General features: G+C 35.3%; 1 long non-coding RNA gene across 1 annotated transcript; it reads left to right on the top strand.

Annotated features, from left to right (window-relative positions):
* Window positions 1–5958: 5958 nt before the first annotated feature.
* Window positions 5959–7629, top strand: LOC114536130. The gene is made up of 4 exons (XR_003688398.1): window positions 5959–6010; window positions 6909–7007; window positions 7221–7329; window positions 7540–7629. It is a non-coding gene; the product is annotated as an uncharacterized LOC114536130 (long non-coding RNA).
* The last annotated feature ends 10785 nt before the right edge of the window (window positions 7630–18414 follow it).

The raw sequence follows: 18414 nt of genomic DNA, 5'->3' as shown, positions 1-18414 counted from the left end.
TTCCAAGTATTCCACTCTCATTTTCCACGCTAAATTGGGCTGAAAAGAAAAAGTTTAATAATTGCGTAAGCCAGGATCATTTTCTCCCATCATTTTTACTCTGTTCTTTTTGACATCGATCTCCGTGTCGGGATAGTATTGTCAAGTTTAATTTTTCTCTTAGTTGTCACCTAGTTTAAAAATTGGTAACCAACATGGCACAAAGAACGATACATACCAACAGCAAGTTTGCCAAGGATGCGAACAAAGATACTGCAGGCATTCATAGTAGAATTCGTCAGGACACCCAACTTCAAAACACATGCCACCCCCGGAGGAACAAGCTTCTGAAAGATCAAAACATAAAAAGTTTGTGAGAGTTAGAGAGTAAGAGATCATGAGCGATCGAAATTTTTTTTGTATGGGTGGGAAACCTGAAAAATGTTAACGTTTTATGCATACCCTCCCTTATACTTAAAAGTAATACCTCTACGGTACGATTTACGGCCATCGACATCAGAAAATGCCACGAAAAATATCAACAACAGACAAATATTCAGACGGAAATCCATTTGTGAAGAGAATATATCTTAAGATTAACATATAGATAAATAAAATCAATTGACGAGAACAAAATACGAAATGAATTTGTTATCTATTTATCGTATTCAAAAATAGTTTATTGCATCCCTCTTTGTGAAAACTGCGGATTATATAAGCCCGGTTGTAGTGTTGTGGAACTCTGGTTGAAAGGTTTTAACGCGCACATCTTAATTATAACGAATTTTGCAAAGAAGTCGTGTGGTTTACAATAGTTACGTGCTCAACGGGGAAATTCAATTTTTTGGACGACTATAGGGCTACATATCAGGGGAACGGTGGTATCATGCCAGTTTAGCTTAAACGGCGGTTAAGTTCAAAATAGAAAGCAAGTCTATCGTTTTAATCAACAAGAAAACGAAATGTTTTTAACCTTATTACAACGATACTGTTTACAACTACATATTCAGTGCATAATATTCAAATTGACGCATTGAAAAGAGATGTTAGAGTGCTATTATTTAGTTTTGACTTATCCACCGTTTAAACTATACGGGCTTAATTGATACAACTGGCCCCAGATAGTAAAAAACTGAAAGCTATTCAAATAATAAACATCCAAACTATTAAAACATAGGCTGGAGCTTACCTCAATTTGTAATCTGACAACAGTAAAGATCTTAAAAACTTTAGTTCGTTGATGACTTAGAGTTCAATTGACCCGAGTATATTTAGCTATCATCCATTAGCCAAAAATGTCAAAAATAATGCAGTTTGACACTTCCGAGGAGGATATATCTGTTTTTACATTCTATTGATATGTTTTCATTCAAAATAGACCTATTTTACATTCTATTTATGTATTCATATGCAAGGATATATCTATTTTTACAAGTATTCACACCTTACTTTGTCGGATATGAGTGTCTCGTTTGTATATTAACAATATCGATCAGTAACGTTCTTTCCGATGGCCGACATATTAACGAATTTGCCTAAGTAATATGAGTAACCTGCAAACCTGCAAATAATAGAAAAATGTCTTTAGACACATAATAGGCTGAATAGTCAGTGTAATGTCTATATATTCTGTGATATAAATCTAAAAGTATATAAAGCACAGTGCAGAAGTAACCTAACAAAAACCGCCTTTAACCTAGGTCAAACCTCCGTCTGATCGAAGTTGAACCGAGGTCATACCGACGTCAATGGCGAAGCCAGCATCGATAATTGGGGGGGGGGGGGCATATTCATGCATACATTCATGCCATATTCATTCATACATTCACTCAAAATTAATTTTTAGGATAATTTTTTTGTCTTTCGTGAAGGCATTACTTTTGCCATGTAATGCAAGGCGAGTGGCTTGGATACATCCAGAAGTTTATCTGGACGTTCTCGTACATTATACGTTTTTTAATATAAGGATATTATGTTGTCGTGTTGGATATCGCAGCGTCAAGGCCTGAATTAAAAATGTAGATGAGGGCCTTATTTTAAGATTTTGCATGTATGCACAATACTGCATGACGTAATTTAACAGTATATACATCAACTTCTTAACCAGGGTTTTCCCTCTGGGGAAATGTTGGTACCACCCACAAAGCTATATCAAAATTAACTGATTGGTACAACCGTCTAGAAACAATAGCTTATAAACGAAAACAGTCGGGCATAATACGAATACATGAATATGCACCTCTCCCCCAATTAAACTTCTAGCGACGGCCCGGCTCTCTGGATGATACACAATATAACACAATAAAAATGAATGCTCAGTTTTACAAACTTTGCTGGAGGATCGTTGTGAAAAGATCATACAGACTGTTTCCATTTTACTTTTTTATGCTCCAAAGTACCCTCTAGACAAATTTTGTTCGCTGTACTTCCAAATTATTGATCTGACCTATATATAGTTTAAATCCAAGAAAATGTGAAAGCGTGCGAGATTTCGGTGATTTTAGATGAAATAGCCTTGTTGCCTACTAGCTAGGATTATGTTCCAATTAGTATATAGTTTACGTTGATTGGATTTTAAAATCGAATTAGCATGCAGTATGTATAGGACAGTAGCTGTAAAAAAAATTGGGTTATTCACTCAAATATACACTGTAATATTTATCAACCCCTTTAATTATACAATGTAAATTGAACAGGTTACATTTTATAACGGCTTAATTAGACTATTCCACTCTTATTTTCCACGTTAATATAGGTTGAAAAAAAAAGTTTAATAATTGCGTTAAATATTATATAAAGAGCTTATAAAACATAGCTCGGAAGTTTTTGCTGTTAATTAATTAAAAAATGAGTCCTTGATCAAGAAATCAAGGAAGAATCATTTTCTCCCATCATTTTTACTCTTTTCTTTGTGATATCGTTCTCCGTGTTACCATGAAATTGTCAGGTCTAATTTTTCTCTTGAAATAGTTGTCACCTAGTGTAAAAATTGGTAATGAACATAGCACAAAAAACGATACATACCAACAGCAAGTTTGCCAAAGATGCGAACAAAAATACTCAGGGCATGTCATGGTAGTCGTCTGGACACTCAATTTCTAAACACAAGCCATCCACGGGGCAATCTTCTGAAAGATGGAAACATAGAAAGTATGTGAGAGTTAGAGAGTAAGAGATCATTAGCGATCGAAAATTTTTTGTATGGGCGGGAAACCTGAAAAGTTCTGCCCGACGGATTTCCATTGTGAGCGCTATTGCACTTACAAAAGAGATCCGTCGGGCAGAACTGAATATATGAATAAACACCCCCCCCCTCTATTTTTGTTCTAGTAACGGCCCAGACAATAAGTGTGAAGTTTACCTCAGTTTGTAGTTTGACAGCAGGAAAGATTTCAAAAACTCCGCAGAGAAACTTCAGTTCTTCAATTGACTTAGGGTTCTATTGAGTCGAGTATATAATTATAGCTATCATCCGTTGGTCGAAAAATGTCAAAATAATGCAGTTTAACACTTCCGAGAAGGATATATCTATTTTTACATTCTATTTATATGCTTTCATTCAAGAAAAATTATACTTATTTTGCATTCTATTTATATATTTATATTCAAGGATATATCTATTTTTACAAGTATTCACATCACTCTGTCGGATACGAGTGTCTTGACTGTAAATTAACAATATCGATCAGTAACATTCTTTCCGACGCGCGCCATATCAACGAATTTGCCTGAGTAATAGGAGTAGCCCGCAAACCTGCCAATAATAGAAACACACCTATAAATAGACATTATACCAGACTTCTCATTCTTTGCATTTTGCTTATGTTCAGTTCGTGTCCGAAACTTTTCAGAAGCGCACGCGTCATTCCACGCAATTCTACGCCTTTTGTACCCCCGTGAAAAAGTTCCTGCACACACCAGGGTTACGTGCGTGAGCAAGACACAAACTGGATACTAAGTGCCATAGTGCTTGCGTGTGCTCAGTCGCGCAACTAGAACGATAATTGGGGGCGGGGGGTGAATATTCATATACATTTCTTATATAATAACTAATTTATTTTGGTAACAAATAAAAACGCCTTTGTTCAGGCCTGTGCAATTCCTCTTGCTGACTATATATAATGACTGGACTATTAGCTGTTGAAAAGAATTTTTTGTTTGCAAGACGATCTCTACTACGAACATGTCTTGTCAAACCAAACAGTCGGTAGACGGAAAAAATAATATATTTCGCAAAAATTTATTCAAGTGCGCACGCAGGAGCGTTATTGGTATAGAGATCTATACGTATAATTATATTAACCTTCTTTAATTTTCCTAATACTACTATCAAGTGTATTCGTGAAATATATGTTATTATGAAGTCATGCAACGTCATGCATGGGTCTAATATAATTTAAGTAAATGGAAATGCTTGAGAAAAGGAAAGAATCCTATGTATAGAGATAAACACAAAATTATTTTCTTTTTACCTTTATCACCCATACCGTTAACACTGTTTCATCTTCAAACTTTCACCTGACTGTGTTATGATATGTTTCAATACCAGTATACAGAGATGCATGCACAAGTCTTTGCAGGTGCACGCATCATTAACCTTTCCGACAACGTCTTTTCATTGACGCATATGGCTGCAGATGAAAAGAGCGGCCAATTTTTAGTAGCCAATATATTCCTTCACATTACATGTGTATTTCTAGATACCGAATAACAGTTCTTTTTAATTTAGAAATCCTTTCTTTGAACACCTTCTCAGATTTGGTTAAAAAGCTTTAAAAAATCAATAACTTTGAATAGCTGATGAACTGAGACAAGTAAATTATAATAAGAAAAGGTATTTTGGAAGTCAAGATACTCGCCTGTAATACAAGCATCTGAACAAATATGATACTGAAATTCGCTGCTCTTTTAATCTGCCGCTGTCAATGAGTGCATACAACATGATGGGGTATAGATATTAACATGCAGCTTTTCAATTTCCATGTACATAATGGTGCTTTAAAGTTCGCCATTATAAATTATATATATAGATATAAAATATTACATGTGCATATACAAAATTTTTAACCCAGAAAGAGGGTTATCTATATCGACATTATTTTAGGGACGAGACAATCCGACATCCAAGAAAAAATAAATAGACTTGCAGTTAATGTAAATATGAGGAAAATAAGCCAAAGAAAGCTACTATTGAAAATGTATGATCAATGCACTTCTAAGACGTTGCGAAATGTTGCGGAAATTCATGCTTATGTCTGAAAACTTCTACGTAAACACTTAAATGTATCTAAGTCACCGCCCTTGCATCAGATGTGGCAAAAATAATGCCGAATCACAACTCGAAAATGTTCTATACGCATTTTGGTTCCATCAAATGCAATTCAAACAATATTGATGATGAGATGATCGTGAAACTTATCATGGTTTATCACATGATTGTCATTTGCATTCGACGCGATATTATGACTTCGTTAAATGGGTCTATAATAAGCGATGATAAACCAGCCCGATGATAAATGTAAAATAACCTTGATATCAAATCAGCTTGTATGTCGTGTAAAATCATCCGAGATGAATTTGAAATTAGAAGTATTTAGTATTGGCAATCAGTCCGTTGTCAACATGCATCTAAAACTCCTTAATTAGCATGCGAACAGCATAATTCACATACTCTTATATCTATATAGGCATTTTTTTTATTACGGGCAGATTTGAAGGTTGTACTCATTATTACTCAGGCAAATTCGTTAATCTGGCGGCCATCGAAAGAACGCTACTGATCGATATTGTTAATTTACAGCCGAGACACTCGTATCCGACAGAGTGATGTGAATACTTGTATAAGAATAGACGTTTAATGTAATCATAAAGAATGTAAAAACACTTATCGGAAGTGTGAAAGTGCATTATTTTTGACATTTTCAGTACAACGGATGGCATATATACTCGCGTCAAAAGAACTCTGATGTATTACCGAACCGAAGTTTCTCTGAGAAGTTTTCAAATCATTACTTTTGGTCTACAAACTGAGGTAAGCTTCTGTTTAATTGTGTTTAAATAAATTGCTTTATATTTGAAGTCTTAGGGATCTCAGGTATGCCATGTTACCACTATATATAAGTAAAGTATCCAAGATGAATTTATAAAATAATATAAATGAAATATTACAAAATTTGGATGTATATAAAGCTCGCTACACTTTGTGTTTCACGTCAGTTTCTTCTGAAACGATCATTCCAATTGTTATAAGACTTAATTAATTTCATCTATACTAAAAATATATATCTCTAAAACGAGACGCTTAAGCAGTCCGCGACCATCATAAAAAGGCAAAAAGGCAGATATAAATCTCTTTTTATTATTGAATTGTTAACTAAGCAGATTCCAATCAACCAAGTGAGAAAAAACCCCGGATTTTCAGGCAATTTGTTGCCGATTTATTCAAGAAACATATGTTTTTGCCAAATGTAGTATATTTCTTAAATGCGGTATCTTAAACAGAATCAAAATCTAACATACTTCAATTTCGAGATTATATAATTATAATCAACGTAGCTAAATCCTGTCTCGATTTCGAAGGTTATAGTGTGAAAGTCGCCTTTGGGTTAGTAAATGGCGATATTCATAACCTTGCAAAGGGGGCACCTTTTAGGTCACTTGCCTTCATCGTATAGATGTTCCAAATGTGAGTTTCTAGTAAATCAAGCGAGCAAACGTTGTATGTAAGATGTACCCGTTGAAACCTTACAGCCAGATTCCGAGCTAGAGCAATATACAACCGGGCTTATACAATCCGCCCTTTTCCCGATACGGCTGCAGTAATCAATTATAACCTACGATATAACAAAATCAGCATGTCGTATTTTCAACCTGTTCTCTTTGGTTTATGTTATTTATCTATATGCATGTCTTAATGTTAATTTCCTCAGATATATTCTCTGCACAAATGGATTTCCGTCTGAGTGTTTGTCTCTTGTTGATACTTTTCGTGGGATTTTCTGTTGCTGATGACCGTAAATCTTCTCAAGGTAGGCCACTATTTTGTATTATAATTAAAAAAATAAAGCATGCACTGTTGTCATAAAAATGCTGGTATTGGGAACAAGGGCATTTGGTGGCCGTATGCATGAAACGTTCACAGTATAATTGTCGGGTTACTCGCCCATAAAAAATTCTCGATTTCTCTCACGATCACTCACTTTATATCGCTCACATACTTTCTATATCTTCTCATATTTCAGTTTCATGTACAGCTGTGGGCGGTGTGTGTATTCCTCCACGCTTCCTGTGTCCTCCAACACACTTTCCATGCCCTCAACATCTTTGTCCAGGATTTCAACTTTGCTGTTGGTATGTATTATGACCAATTTTTTAACCGAATGACAATACTATTTTAAAAGAGAAATTAAACCTGACAATTTTCTCGTAACACGGAGAACGATATATACCGCAAAAAACAAAGTTAAAATGAACATATTTATTCGAATTCTGTGCGGGTTGTGGGGTTAAATGATCCTTGTTTGATTTCAATATTAGTTTAACAAAAATCTTTTTTTTTAGCCCATTTTGAGGCACAAAATGAAGCTGGAATAATCTAATTAAGCAGTTATGAAATGTAACTTGTCCAGTTTACATTGATTAATAAAGAGGTTGATAAAAAAGTCCAGTCTATTATTTGAGTGAATAACCGAATTTTTTCAAAAGTTGCATATAGCTACTGATTTATGGTACTCGATTTTAAAATGCAATCAACGCAACCATTTGGAGGGCATTTCATCAGGCTGCAGAAGCATACCACGAACTTTCATTGAAAGTCGTAAAACTTAGCATCATGCATACCTTCTAGGAATTTGATATAGTTGTTTCTCTCATTTTTAAACTTTGAAGAAATCTAGATTCTTAAAACGAAGTATTATTATGTAAAATTTTCAATGTTCAACGAAATGAACAAATTTTGTGTTCGAGTAATATGATACTAGAAATACTCAAATACATGCTCGTTGGATATTAGCCATTCTGTGCACCATATTATAGTGTGTGAGGACTTTTATGTTTATCATGCAAATGTTCTTCATCAAAAGAAATGCAAAAATGACTCACCTCTTCATTTTTGGAATCATATATATCAGATTTAACTTATCCCGTAAAAGGGAGTCATATATGGTTTCTGTATCTCATACATTAGCATGTATCTCCAACAATAAAATTAATAACTTTTCCATGCACTGTTAATTCAGTCTGTCGTATAACACAAAAGCGTCTTTGAAGTGCGTTGATCATTCTAGAGTGGTATTTTTTTCATAGAGATACATTCGAACATGCAGTTAAAGCCACAACAAAGGTTTTTTATTATATATAAGTATATTTTTAATTATGCTTTCGTGTTCGATATCGGAGCGCCGATGAGTAACGCCCTCTCAAGTTAAAATACTTCGTTATTTTAAGATTTTGTGTCTACAATCTTGCTAGAATGCCTATATTCGTCCCTAACATAGCAGTATATATATATATATACACATAAACCGGCTGTTCGTACGATATTATTAATTGCTGGTTCAACTCACTGAGCTATATCAAAATTAGCTGACTGGTACAACCGTCTAGCAACAATAGCTTATAAACGAAAACAGTCGGGCATAAGACGAATATACGAATATGCACCCCTGCCCCAATTAAACTTCTAGCGACGGCTCTGTGGATGATACATAGTACTACAGTATAAAAATTAATGTTTAGTTTCGCAAACTTTGCTGGAGGATCGTTGTGAAAAGATCATACAGACTGTTTCCATTTTACTTTTTTATGCTCCAAAGTTCCCTCTAGACAAATTTTGTTCGCTGTACTTCCAAATTATTGATCTGAACTATAGTTTAAATCCAAGAAAATGTGAAAGCGTGCGAGATTTCGGTGATTTTAGATGAAGTAGCCTAGCTGCCTGCCAGTTAGGATTATGCTCCAATTAGTATAGTTTACGTTGATTGGATTTTAAAATCAAAATAGCATGCAGTATGTATATGACAGTAGCTGTACAAAAAATTCGGTTATTCACTCAAATATACACTGTAATTTTTATTAACCCCTTTAATTAATCAATGTAAACTGAACAATTACATTTTACAACTGCTTAATTAGACCATTCCACTCTTATTTTCCACGCTAAATTGGGCTGAAAAGAAAAAGGTTAATAATTGCGTTAAAATATTATGGAAAAGAGCAAATAAAACATAGCTCGGAAGTTTTTGCTCTTAATTAGTTAAAATATGAGTGCCTGATCAGGAAATCAAGGAAGAATCTTTTTCCCCATCATTTTTACTCTGTTCTTTGTGCATGATATCGCTCTCCGTGTTGCGATAAAATTGTCAGGTTTAATTTTTCTCTTAGTTGTCACCTAGTTTAAAAATTGGTAACCAACCAAGCACAAAAAACGACACATACCAACAGCAAGTTTCCCAAGGATGCGAACAAAAATACTCAGGGCATGCATAGTAGTCGTCAGGACACTGAGCTTCTAAGCACAAGCCACCCGGCACGGAGGAGCAAAGTTCTGAAAGATGAGAACATAGAAAGTGTGTGAGAGTTAGAGAGTAAGAGACCATGAACGATCGAGAATTTTCGTATGGGCGGGAAACCTGAAAAAGATTAACGTTTTATGCATACCCTCAGTACGTCCAAGAGATTTACCACCATCGACATCAGAAAATGCCACGAATAATATCAACAACAGACAAATATTCAGACGGAAATCCATTTGTGTAGAGAGAATATATCTTAAAATTAACATAGATAAATAAAATCAATTGACGAGAACAAAATACGAGATGAATTTGCTGATCTATTTATTTCAAAATTTGTTTACTGCTTCCCTGTTTGTGAAAACTGCACATTATATAAGCCCGGTTGTAGTGTTTTCGAACTCTGGTTGAAAGGTTTTAACGCGAGTACATCTTAATTATAACGAATTTTGCATAGACGTTGTGTGGTTTACGATAGTTACGTGCTCAACGGGAAAATTCAATTTTTTGGACGACTATAGGGCTACATATCAGGGGGGCGGTGGTATATCATGCCAGTGTAGCTTAAACGAAGGTTAAGTTTAAAACAGAAAGCAAGTCTATCGTTTTAATCAACAAGCAAACGAAATGTTTTTAACCTTAATACAACGATACTGTTTACAACTTCATAATCATGCAGTGCATAATATTCAAGTTGACTCATTCAAGAGAGATGTAAGAGTGCTATTATTAAGTTTTGACTTATCCACCGTTTAAACTAAACGGGCTTAATTGATACAACCGGCCCCAGATAGTAAGAAACTGAAAACTATTCAAATAAATAAACATCCAAACTATTAAAACACAGGCTGGAGCTTACCTCAGTTTGTAATCTGACAACAGTAAAGATCTTAAAAACTTTAGTTCGTTGATGACTTAGAGTTCAATTGACCCGAGTATATTTAGCTATCATCCATTAGCCAAAAATGTCAAAAATAATGCAGTTTTATAAACTTCCGAGGAGGATATATCTGTTTTTACATTCTATTGATATGTTTTCATTTAAAATAGAACTATTTTACATTCTATTTATATATTTATATGCAAGGATATATCTGTTTTTACAAGTATTCACACCTTACTCTGTCGGATATATGTGTCTCGTCTGTACATTAATAATGTCGATCAGTAACGTTCTTTCCGATGGTCGCCATTTTAACGAATTTGCCTAAGTAATATGAGTAACCTTCAAACCAGCAAATAATAGAAAAATGCCTTTAGACACAGAATAGTCAGTATAATGTCTATATATTCTGTGCTATAGATCTAAAAGTATATACACATGGCCAGAAATTGCGGACATCGAATATGCAGATTGCCGTAGCAAATTTGCATATCTGTTCAAATATTATTCGTTTGCAGAACCATAAATTATATTGCGCATTCTTAAATTTCGCAAAATTTAAGAAAATCATTGCATCTTTGCAATTTGCCCTGGTTGTTTCTTGTAATTCGTGTCATATTGAAGATCCTGAGGTAATATTTTGCTGGCAAAGGTTTATGTCGGCTCTGCATTTTTATTTTATTTCTACGCTATTACGGTTTTTGTTTTATATGGTATTCAACGTGATAAATAATCAAACTTTTTTTTGAAAATGCAGGACGAATACTGATAAAATATTTTGAAATACTATATAAAAATATTAAGATTAACTTGCTCTGCAACGAGTAATTAAGGCAAATTATAATTGACCTACCTAAAGGTGTATTTTTAGCGTTTAGTACTGTGCACATTACAGTTTACTATAAACTCACGAAGCTTTATTTTGACACCATATGCAAATTTAGGCGGAAGTAGAATGTTAATTATGTCCGAATTTTCTGGCCATGGTACTGTCCAGAAATAACCTAACAAAAACCGCCGTTAACCTAGGTCAAACCTCGGTCTGATCGCGGTTGAACCGAGGTCATACCGAGCAATTGAGGTCATACCGGTCGCGGTGAAACGGAGTTTAACATCGGCGCCTTACTCGATCTTACAGAGACATTTGGTAAGATTTTTTCGATTTGTTTATTTTGCTGACGCGCTCAGCTGGTCATAACATTTCGTTCGGAAGCGAACGGCTACGGCGAAGGCACTTTTTTCCCTTGCGGTTACGGTCGACCGCAACCGAAGCGCAACCGCATGCAGTGTTAGGTGTAAATATGTTTAAGATATAATATCTACAGCATTCCAATTGTTCGATTTTCTTCATTCTTGGTAATTCGAGAGACAATCATATACGTAATCTTCAAATCTCCAGAGATGATCTCGGATGATCCGGGTGATCCCTAGGCATTTTCCTAGTCATTAGCCGTTGAATTTTCAATAGATCTGACATTTTTAAAGTATCGAATTGCTTTCATAACATTATTTAGTAGAGTTACAAGTCATTTTTAATTTAATTTATTGCTAAATTACCTAAGTACAGGGAAGATGGCGTTACTTTATCCACATGCATTTTAAATTAAGACCTTGACGCTCGGATATCCAACACGAAGTAAAACATAAAGATTCTTGTGGTAAAAAACTTATATTTGGAAGATCCAATGTATCCACGAAAAAAAATTTATCACTATATAGAATGTATATGATCGATGTGCTTCTGAAAGACTTTTTTGTGTTATACGGCAGATTTAATTACGGTGCAAAGGTTATTCATTGACGGAAATGGATGGTAATTTATAAGGACATGCAGATAAACACTTTACACTTGAACCTATCTAACCACTAGCCTTGCATTACATGGCAGAAATAATGCCTTCGCAAAAGACAAAAAATTATTCTATAAGTTAATTTTGTAAAGATTATAGGCAAAAGCTTGAAATATGAAACTCAAAGGCCTCATACGTGGTAGGTCTTTGTCCTTCCTGAACAGAAACTAGTATATGTAGCATAAAAGATAATAAAGCAGTAATTTAATTTTAGACAATCGTCAATGACTTAGAGTTCAATTGACCCGAGTATATTTAGCTATCATCCGTTAGCCAAAAATGTCAAAAATAATGCAGTTTTATAAACTTCCGAGGAGGATATATCTGTTTTTACATTCTATTGATATGTTTTCATTCAAAATAGAACTATTTTACATTCTATTTATATATTCATATGCAAGGATATATCTGTTTTTACAAGTATTCACACCTTACTCTGTCGGATATATGCATGTGTCTCGTCTGTATATTAACAATATCGATCAGTAACGCAACCTCGTACTCAGGGTCTTTATTCTACTCGTGGGGAGTAAAGACCCTGGTCGGGGCTGGTCACGTGATCAATGAAAATTCTATCGCTACAGGGAGTGTGGGAGAGTGTCGTATTACATGCTTCCACTTGTAGCGTTCTTTCATTCGAAATCGCTATTAGGTCTTTGCTTCGACCATATCGCTTTTTTGTTAAAAAACGAGTTATTCAACTTATTCTCAAACCGAAGCAATTTTTTTGTCTGGAAAGTGCCTATTTAGAGAAGAAGTAATGTGTGCATCGCAGAAGGATATATAAAGTCCTTAAATTTCCATCTCATGCCCATGTTGATGTAATCCATGACGTTTCGAAATTAAAGTTGCGCGACAAATATACTTCTTGGAGAGAAGTATTAAAATTGCTCTGTAACATCATTTCTATTGTCGTTTCGACCTTAAACTATTTAATGAATGACGAAATATCTGGCATAAACATGAGCAGAATCCAAGCGTGTGATAGATGAAGAGAAATTGCATAGTTTACTGGTAAGTGGTATATAACTGTCAGCTTAAATAATGTATTTGATGATGATAATTTTGAAGTAGGTGAGACAATGCAAAATCGCTATGGATGTAGTTGTTATACCATGGTATATGTCTTCAATTAATTTCCAATTACTTTTAAATTTGTACATAACATGTAATTGACTTTATTGGATGTTTAATGTATAGCATTCGATCGCGATGAAAATGAAATTGATTTAGAGACGACAACTTCAGGTGAAGTCACTGCACCGAACGAAAAAGAATTGCCGCCATCTGTCGTTGACGCTGCCCTCACACCATCATTCACAAGAAAACCTCAAATATCCGCTGCCCAAGCACATTGTTTGGACATGCAAAGCAAGCAGCATGAAGCAGAGATGGAGATCTTGGTGTTAAAAAAAACAAAATATAATAAATGAACACACAAGAAAAATGGAAGTGCTAGACGCTGAACTGCAATATTGGGAATCGATGACAAATTCAATTAAATCCACACAAGAGCAGGAACAGAAACCAAAAACACGGGCTAGGAAGCAAAATTAACGACAAAAAGCCCTAAAAATAGGAAATGGTTGTACGAGCATATTATATATTGCTTGTTCTGGCCATTATTAAGTTGTGTAATTAGAGAACAAAAGATCAATGATGTATATTGTATATTTAATAGTTTAGTATACATGTATATTAATTGTGTCTTCAATATGAATACGATATGTATAGTTTACGTAAAATGTCGCATTATCAGGGATCGTCGAACCGCATTTCCCAAGCGTCTTTCATCAGCATGCATATCATCTAATGCTTCCTCATCAGCCGGAATATGATCTGGTTCATCTATGGGATCATTTCGGCTTCTTACGAAGTTATACAACACAGCTGTAGCGACAATTATATATATAGTTAGGGACGTTTGCAGTTTTGTGCGAAGTGTCGTCAAAAGACATGGAAACATCCTTTTCCATGTCCCAAACATCCTTTCCACTGTGTTTCGTGTACGTGTTTGAGCCACATTATATCTGCGTTCCGGTCGGGTCTGCGGATCAATTACTCTCCAAGTAATATACCTGGGATATCACCACGTTCAAACTGTGCACATATGCGACAATTGTCGAATATTCTAGCATCGTGTACGCTACCGGGCCAACGAGCGACAATGTTTAAAATTTCTAAATTTGACCCGCAAACCGCTTGAACATTTATTGAGAAGTATCCTTTTCGATTTCTAAATAGTTCAGCATTTTCACCCCCCGGGCATGGTATTTTTATGTGTGTACAGTCAATTGCACCCACAACACTTGGAAATGCACAAATTCTCCAGAAATCTAGTTTAAGTTGATCCAACATATCACCTTCAGGACAAGTTATGTAATTGTTTTTTAAGCGTGCGATTGCCTCGGATACTCGCTTTATAATTCGACTTGCTGATGGCTGCGAAATTTCGCACAAATCTCCGCATGCTAGCTGGAATGTTCCCGTAGCGTAAAACCTGAGCGTCAACAAAAGTTGGATATCTGCGGGAATAGGTTTCCCTCGGTCATTGTGTGCAGATATTTCTGGCCTAATTATCTCCAGTAACTCTCGAAATCCGGCCTTAGTTATTCGGTATCTGCCACGGAACTGCTCCTCGTCATATTTCCCATAATTAAAATATATGGTCTCCGCCTATCTCTGTTGTTTCTTGAGACATTATCCAGCAATTCTAACCTTCTTAACCACCTTTCCGCCATATTTGAATCACTAACTGCAACTGAGTATAACTGAGTGTAGCTCAAGGGACGTATGCCTCTCACTCACACTTCACTCAAAATCTGAGCTTCACTTGAGTGTGAGTGGTGTCTTTGAAAAGTTGGAGTGTGAGTGTGGCATTATACTATGTGAGTGTGAGTGGACACTCATTGAGTGATGAGTTGCACTCATTAAGAATGAGTGTCCACTCATTGAGTGTGAGTGTGAGTGAGCTTTTAGAATACAGGCAAAACATTTAACATCACAAAGGAAAATATGTTTATGCTAAACAATCAATTTTGACACCAATTTTTAAAGAGCTATTAAAGCGTAGTGTACTTTCCACAACTATTATTTATATATAATTTTCGCAATGTGGACTTGCTTACAACTTTTTTGAACATGATCTCAATAATAAACAGTACTTCCCCCTGGTTATTTGTATATAGCAGGCTATTTGCAGTGTACAATTCCATGTCCCACAAACCTCTTAGATAAAGCAAGAAATCCTAAGGCAACTTTGTTCAGGTAAAAATAATTGCTCATGCTGTTTTTTGCAACTGTTGCAATGTAACTGTTGCAGTGTAAATGTTTACAGCAGGCATTGTAGAGTTCGCTGTAGTCAATACTTTGAGACAGAAAACTTTATCTTAGTGCCTTTCCTTTGAAAAGTAAACCTTTTTAATAATGCCAAAAATATTCTTAAACCCAATTTTACTTATTTAATTTATGTACACTTATTAGTTCTCAAATCTTATAGAGAATGCCAAAAAAACGCAAACTTTTGAAATAAATCAATTTTAAAATCTGAATGCCACAACCCTGCCGTCTTAAGTTTAATACACAGGCTCCAAATTTTTAATTTAAGCTAATGTTTGCACATCACATAAACATTGCATTTTAAAAGAAGGGACCTTATGAGCTATTAGATTAAACATAGTTGTGATAAACTTTTGTGCTTCACAACATTTAGTTAGTTTGGAAATGTCATTTTTTTTCTTTTTACACCCTAGGGCATTCAAATTCTAACAAATAAATCCTTTTCAATAAGTTGCAGTTTTTTTGTTCCCTATGTTTTTGGAATGCTCGAACATTTCCATCTTATGTGCATATGTAGGAATAGTTCTATCTACATAAATGAAATAATTTTATCTACACTATCTATAATTAATAAGAAATGAACAGTCCTCAAGAAAATGATCCTAATATTAGTGATGTTGCACATTGAAAATGTTTTTCCATGCAATTCTATATTCCTGAATCTTCTTCATCTGATTCACCTGCTACCGTATAGTGCATGAGAATGTTTTTCGTGTGTCGGTTGATCCAGGTTGTAAATTTGGTTTGGTCGAATGATGAGGTTGGGTCAGGTGAGATCCACACAAAAGACTCGAAATGTCTGCCATCTTCCATCTGGAAGGGTCTTAAATTTTGCAAGTCCGCACGTATACTTTTTTCGTCAATACTTGATGACTTGTGAGAATGTGAGCTGAATTGTTTTTGAATATTTACCTGCTGATCATACGCTTCCACAATCTTTGACACACCTCCAGAAGCCTTGCTTGCTCTGCTGATCGCCTTTTCCGTTTTGTTCGCCCCCATTGATGTTATCAGCTTCTTCATTTCGCAATTTCGGTTTTCCTGAAAAAGATCAATTTCAATGTTCCTACTGGAACCGCCTTTCCAGTTGACCGTAGCCGGTAGCCGCCCATTTACAACGATGTGCCTCTGCTTCCGAAAGCAAGACTTCGCACTGGAGGATGTTGATTAGCATTTCGATTGCAAACTCGTTGAAGCCAGGTGTCGAAAAGAAATGGACCAACAGCTGCTTCCTCAAAATCAACAGGTGCTCACCATTACCTGTTGACACAGCATCTTTGAAATCTGCAAGCAACAGGAAGCTCTTAATGATGTTCATCCCATAACACCAAACACTGTCTGATGTGTTCTCGTCTGATGAACTCTCATCTCCATCGTTAAAGACAAACTCGTTCAAAAATTTGTCCAGAACATCCACAATATAGGTTTTCCTATATTCTTCTGTGAGAACATAAACACTATGAGGACCATTTGCTGTTGGTCGGTCCTCTGCATCAGCCATTTGGAAAAATTCCAACAATGCCTCAACAACATAACACTTCCCAACACTGTAAAACAGCTGCTCACAGTCCTCATAGTGTTTAACATCTTCAGTGACATTCCTTCGGTTGAGCTTCTCTCTGAAAAACCGAAGAGTTCCTCTCTCTCGCCCCGAGTTCTTATAAAGCTTCTTGAATACAGTCTATATAAAAAAATTGTTGAGTGTATTGAATGGAGAGACATCGTTTCTCTTTTTAAATTTATTACACCAAGGAATAATATCAATATATTGGTAACAAGAACGAGTAAAAAAAATATGTATCTGCGTAAAAACGTTCAACATGCGTTCAGGATTTTTTTTTTCATGACGTAATAGTTCAAGTATCTTATGATTCGCTAATTTAATGAAAGGTCATATCCGGTATTAAAGTTCACCGGATGTTATATGATTGTTCTCTCAACAAAAATATTAAATGATGTAGTAACTGCACACAATTAAATACCAGTACTGAAAACCAAACTACCCATGAATGCATATGAACACTGTCACTGTCAAAAATAAAACATTAACCAAAAATTGGAGCAAAAAAACTAAATATACATAGTGGCCAATTCCGAAAGGCTAACTCTTCCTTTGTGTAATCCTGTGACACAATATAAACTGCTTCTCAACAAGACTGGTTTTGCACTTAACAAACTAAATTTGTCTGAAAAATCTGTTGTAATGAAATATAGTGCACTACATGATTATGTGACTTGGAGTAAAAATCTAAAACATTAAATATAACAAAATCATTGCATATACCTTCAAGAAACTTCTCTTTGTATGCCAATCAACAATGCAGAAGGGATATATATGGTCGAATCTTTGCTTTGCTGAATGGCATCCAGCCCTCAGATCTTTCGCTCCAGCAAACCTGACACGAGTGAGTTGAAACCATAACATGGTATCTTCACACCACACAATGGATCATTGTTCGAAGCAGTTGGTGGGATATGTGCAGCAGGTTGGTCCGGTCTAGAGGTGGTTCCAATTGCTGCTGTAATGTCTTGTCAGGTTCAGGATCTGGTAAGCAAAATCCAGCAGCTAAATAGATTTCCTGTGTCCACTTTTCAAGCTGATCTAGAACATCCACTACTTCAGCATATTTTTTTTCATCCTTCATCACAACTGGCATTGTCACAACTTCGGACTTTCTTCGCATCTCCTCCACATATTTGCACTCAGTACTTTCTGGTACATATGTTTTGAACATAGCAAAACTTGGAAAATGTTCAAATAACAGTTTGGCAACAAATATTCTATACCAGTTTCGGATTGCATCGAATTCCAGTCGATTGATATCCACCAACTGATGGACATTGCAATCTT

Source organism: Dendronephthya gigantea, unplaced genomic scaffold (genome assembly GCF_004324835.1).
Source record: "Dendronephthya gigantea isolate DGI-Jeju-01 unplaced genomic scaffold, DenGig_1.0 000130F, whole genome shotgun sequence".
In the NCBI taxonomy this organism is placed as follows: Eukaryota; Metazoa; Cnidaria; class Anthozoa; order Malacalcyonacea; family Nephtheidae; genus Dendronephthya; species Dendronephthya gigantea.
The sequence above is the reverse complement of the archived record's forward strand: the minus strand, read 5'-3'. Positions and strand labels throughout refer to the sequence as shown.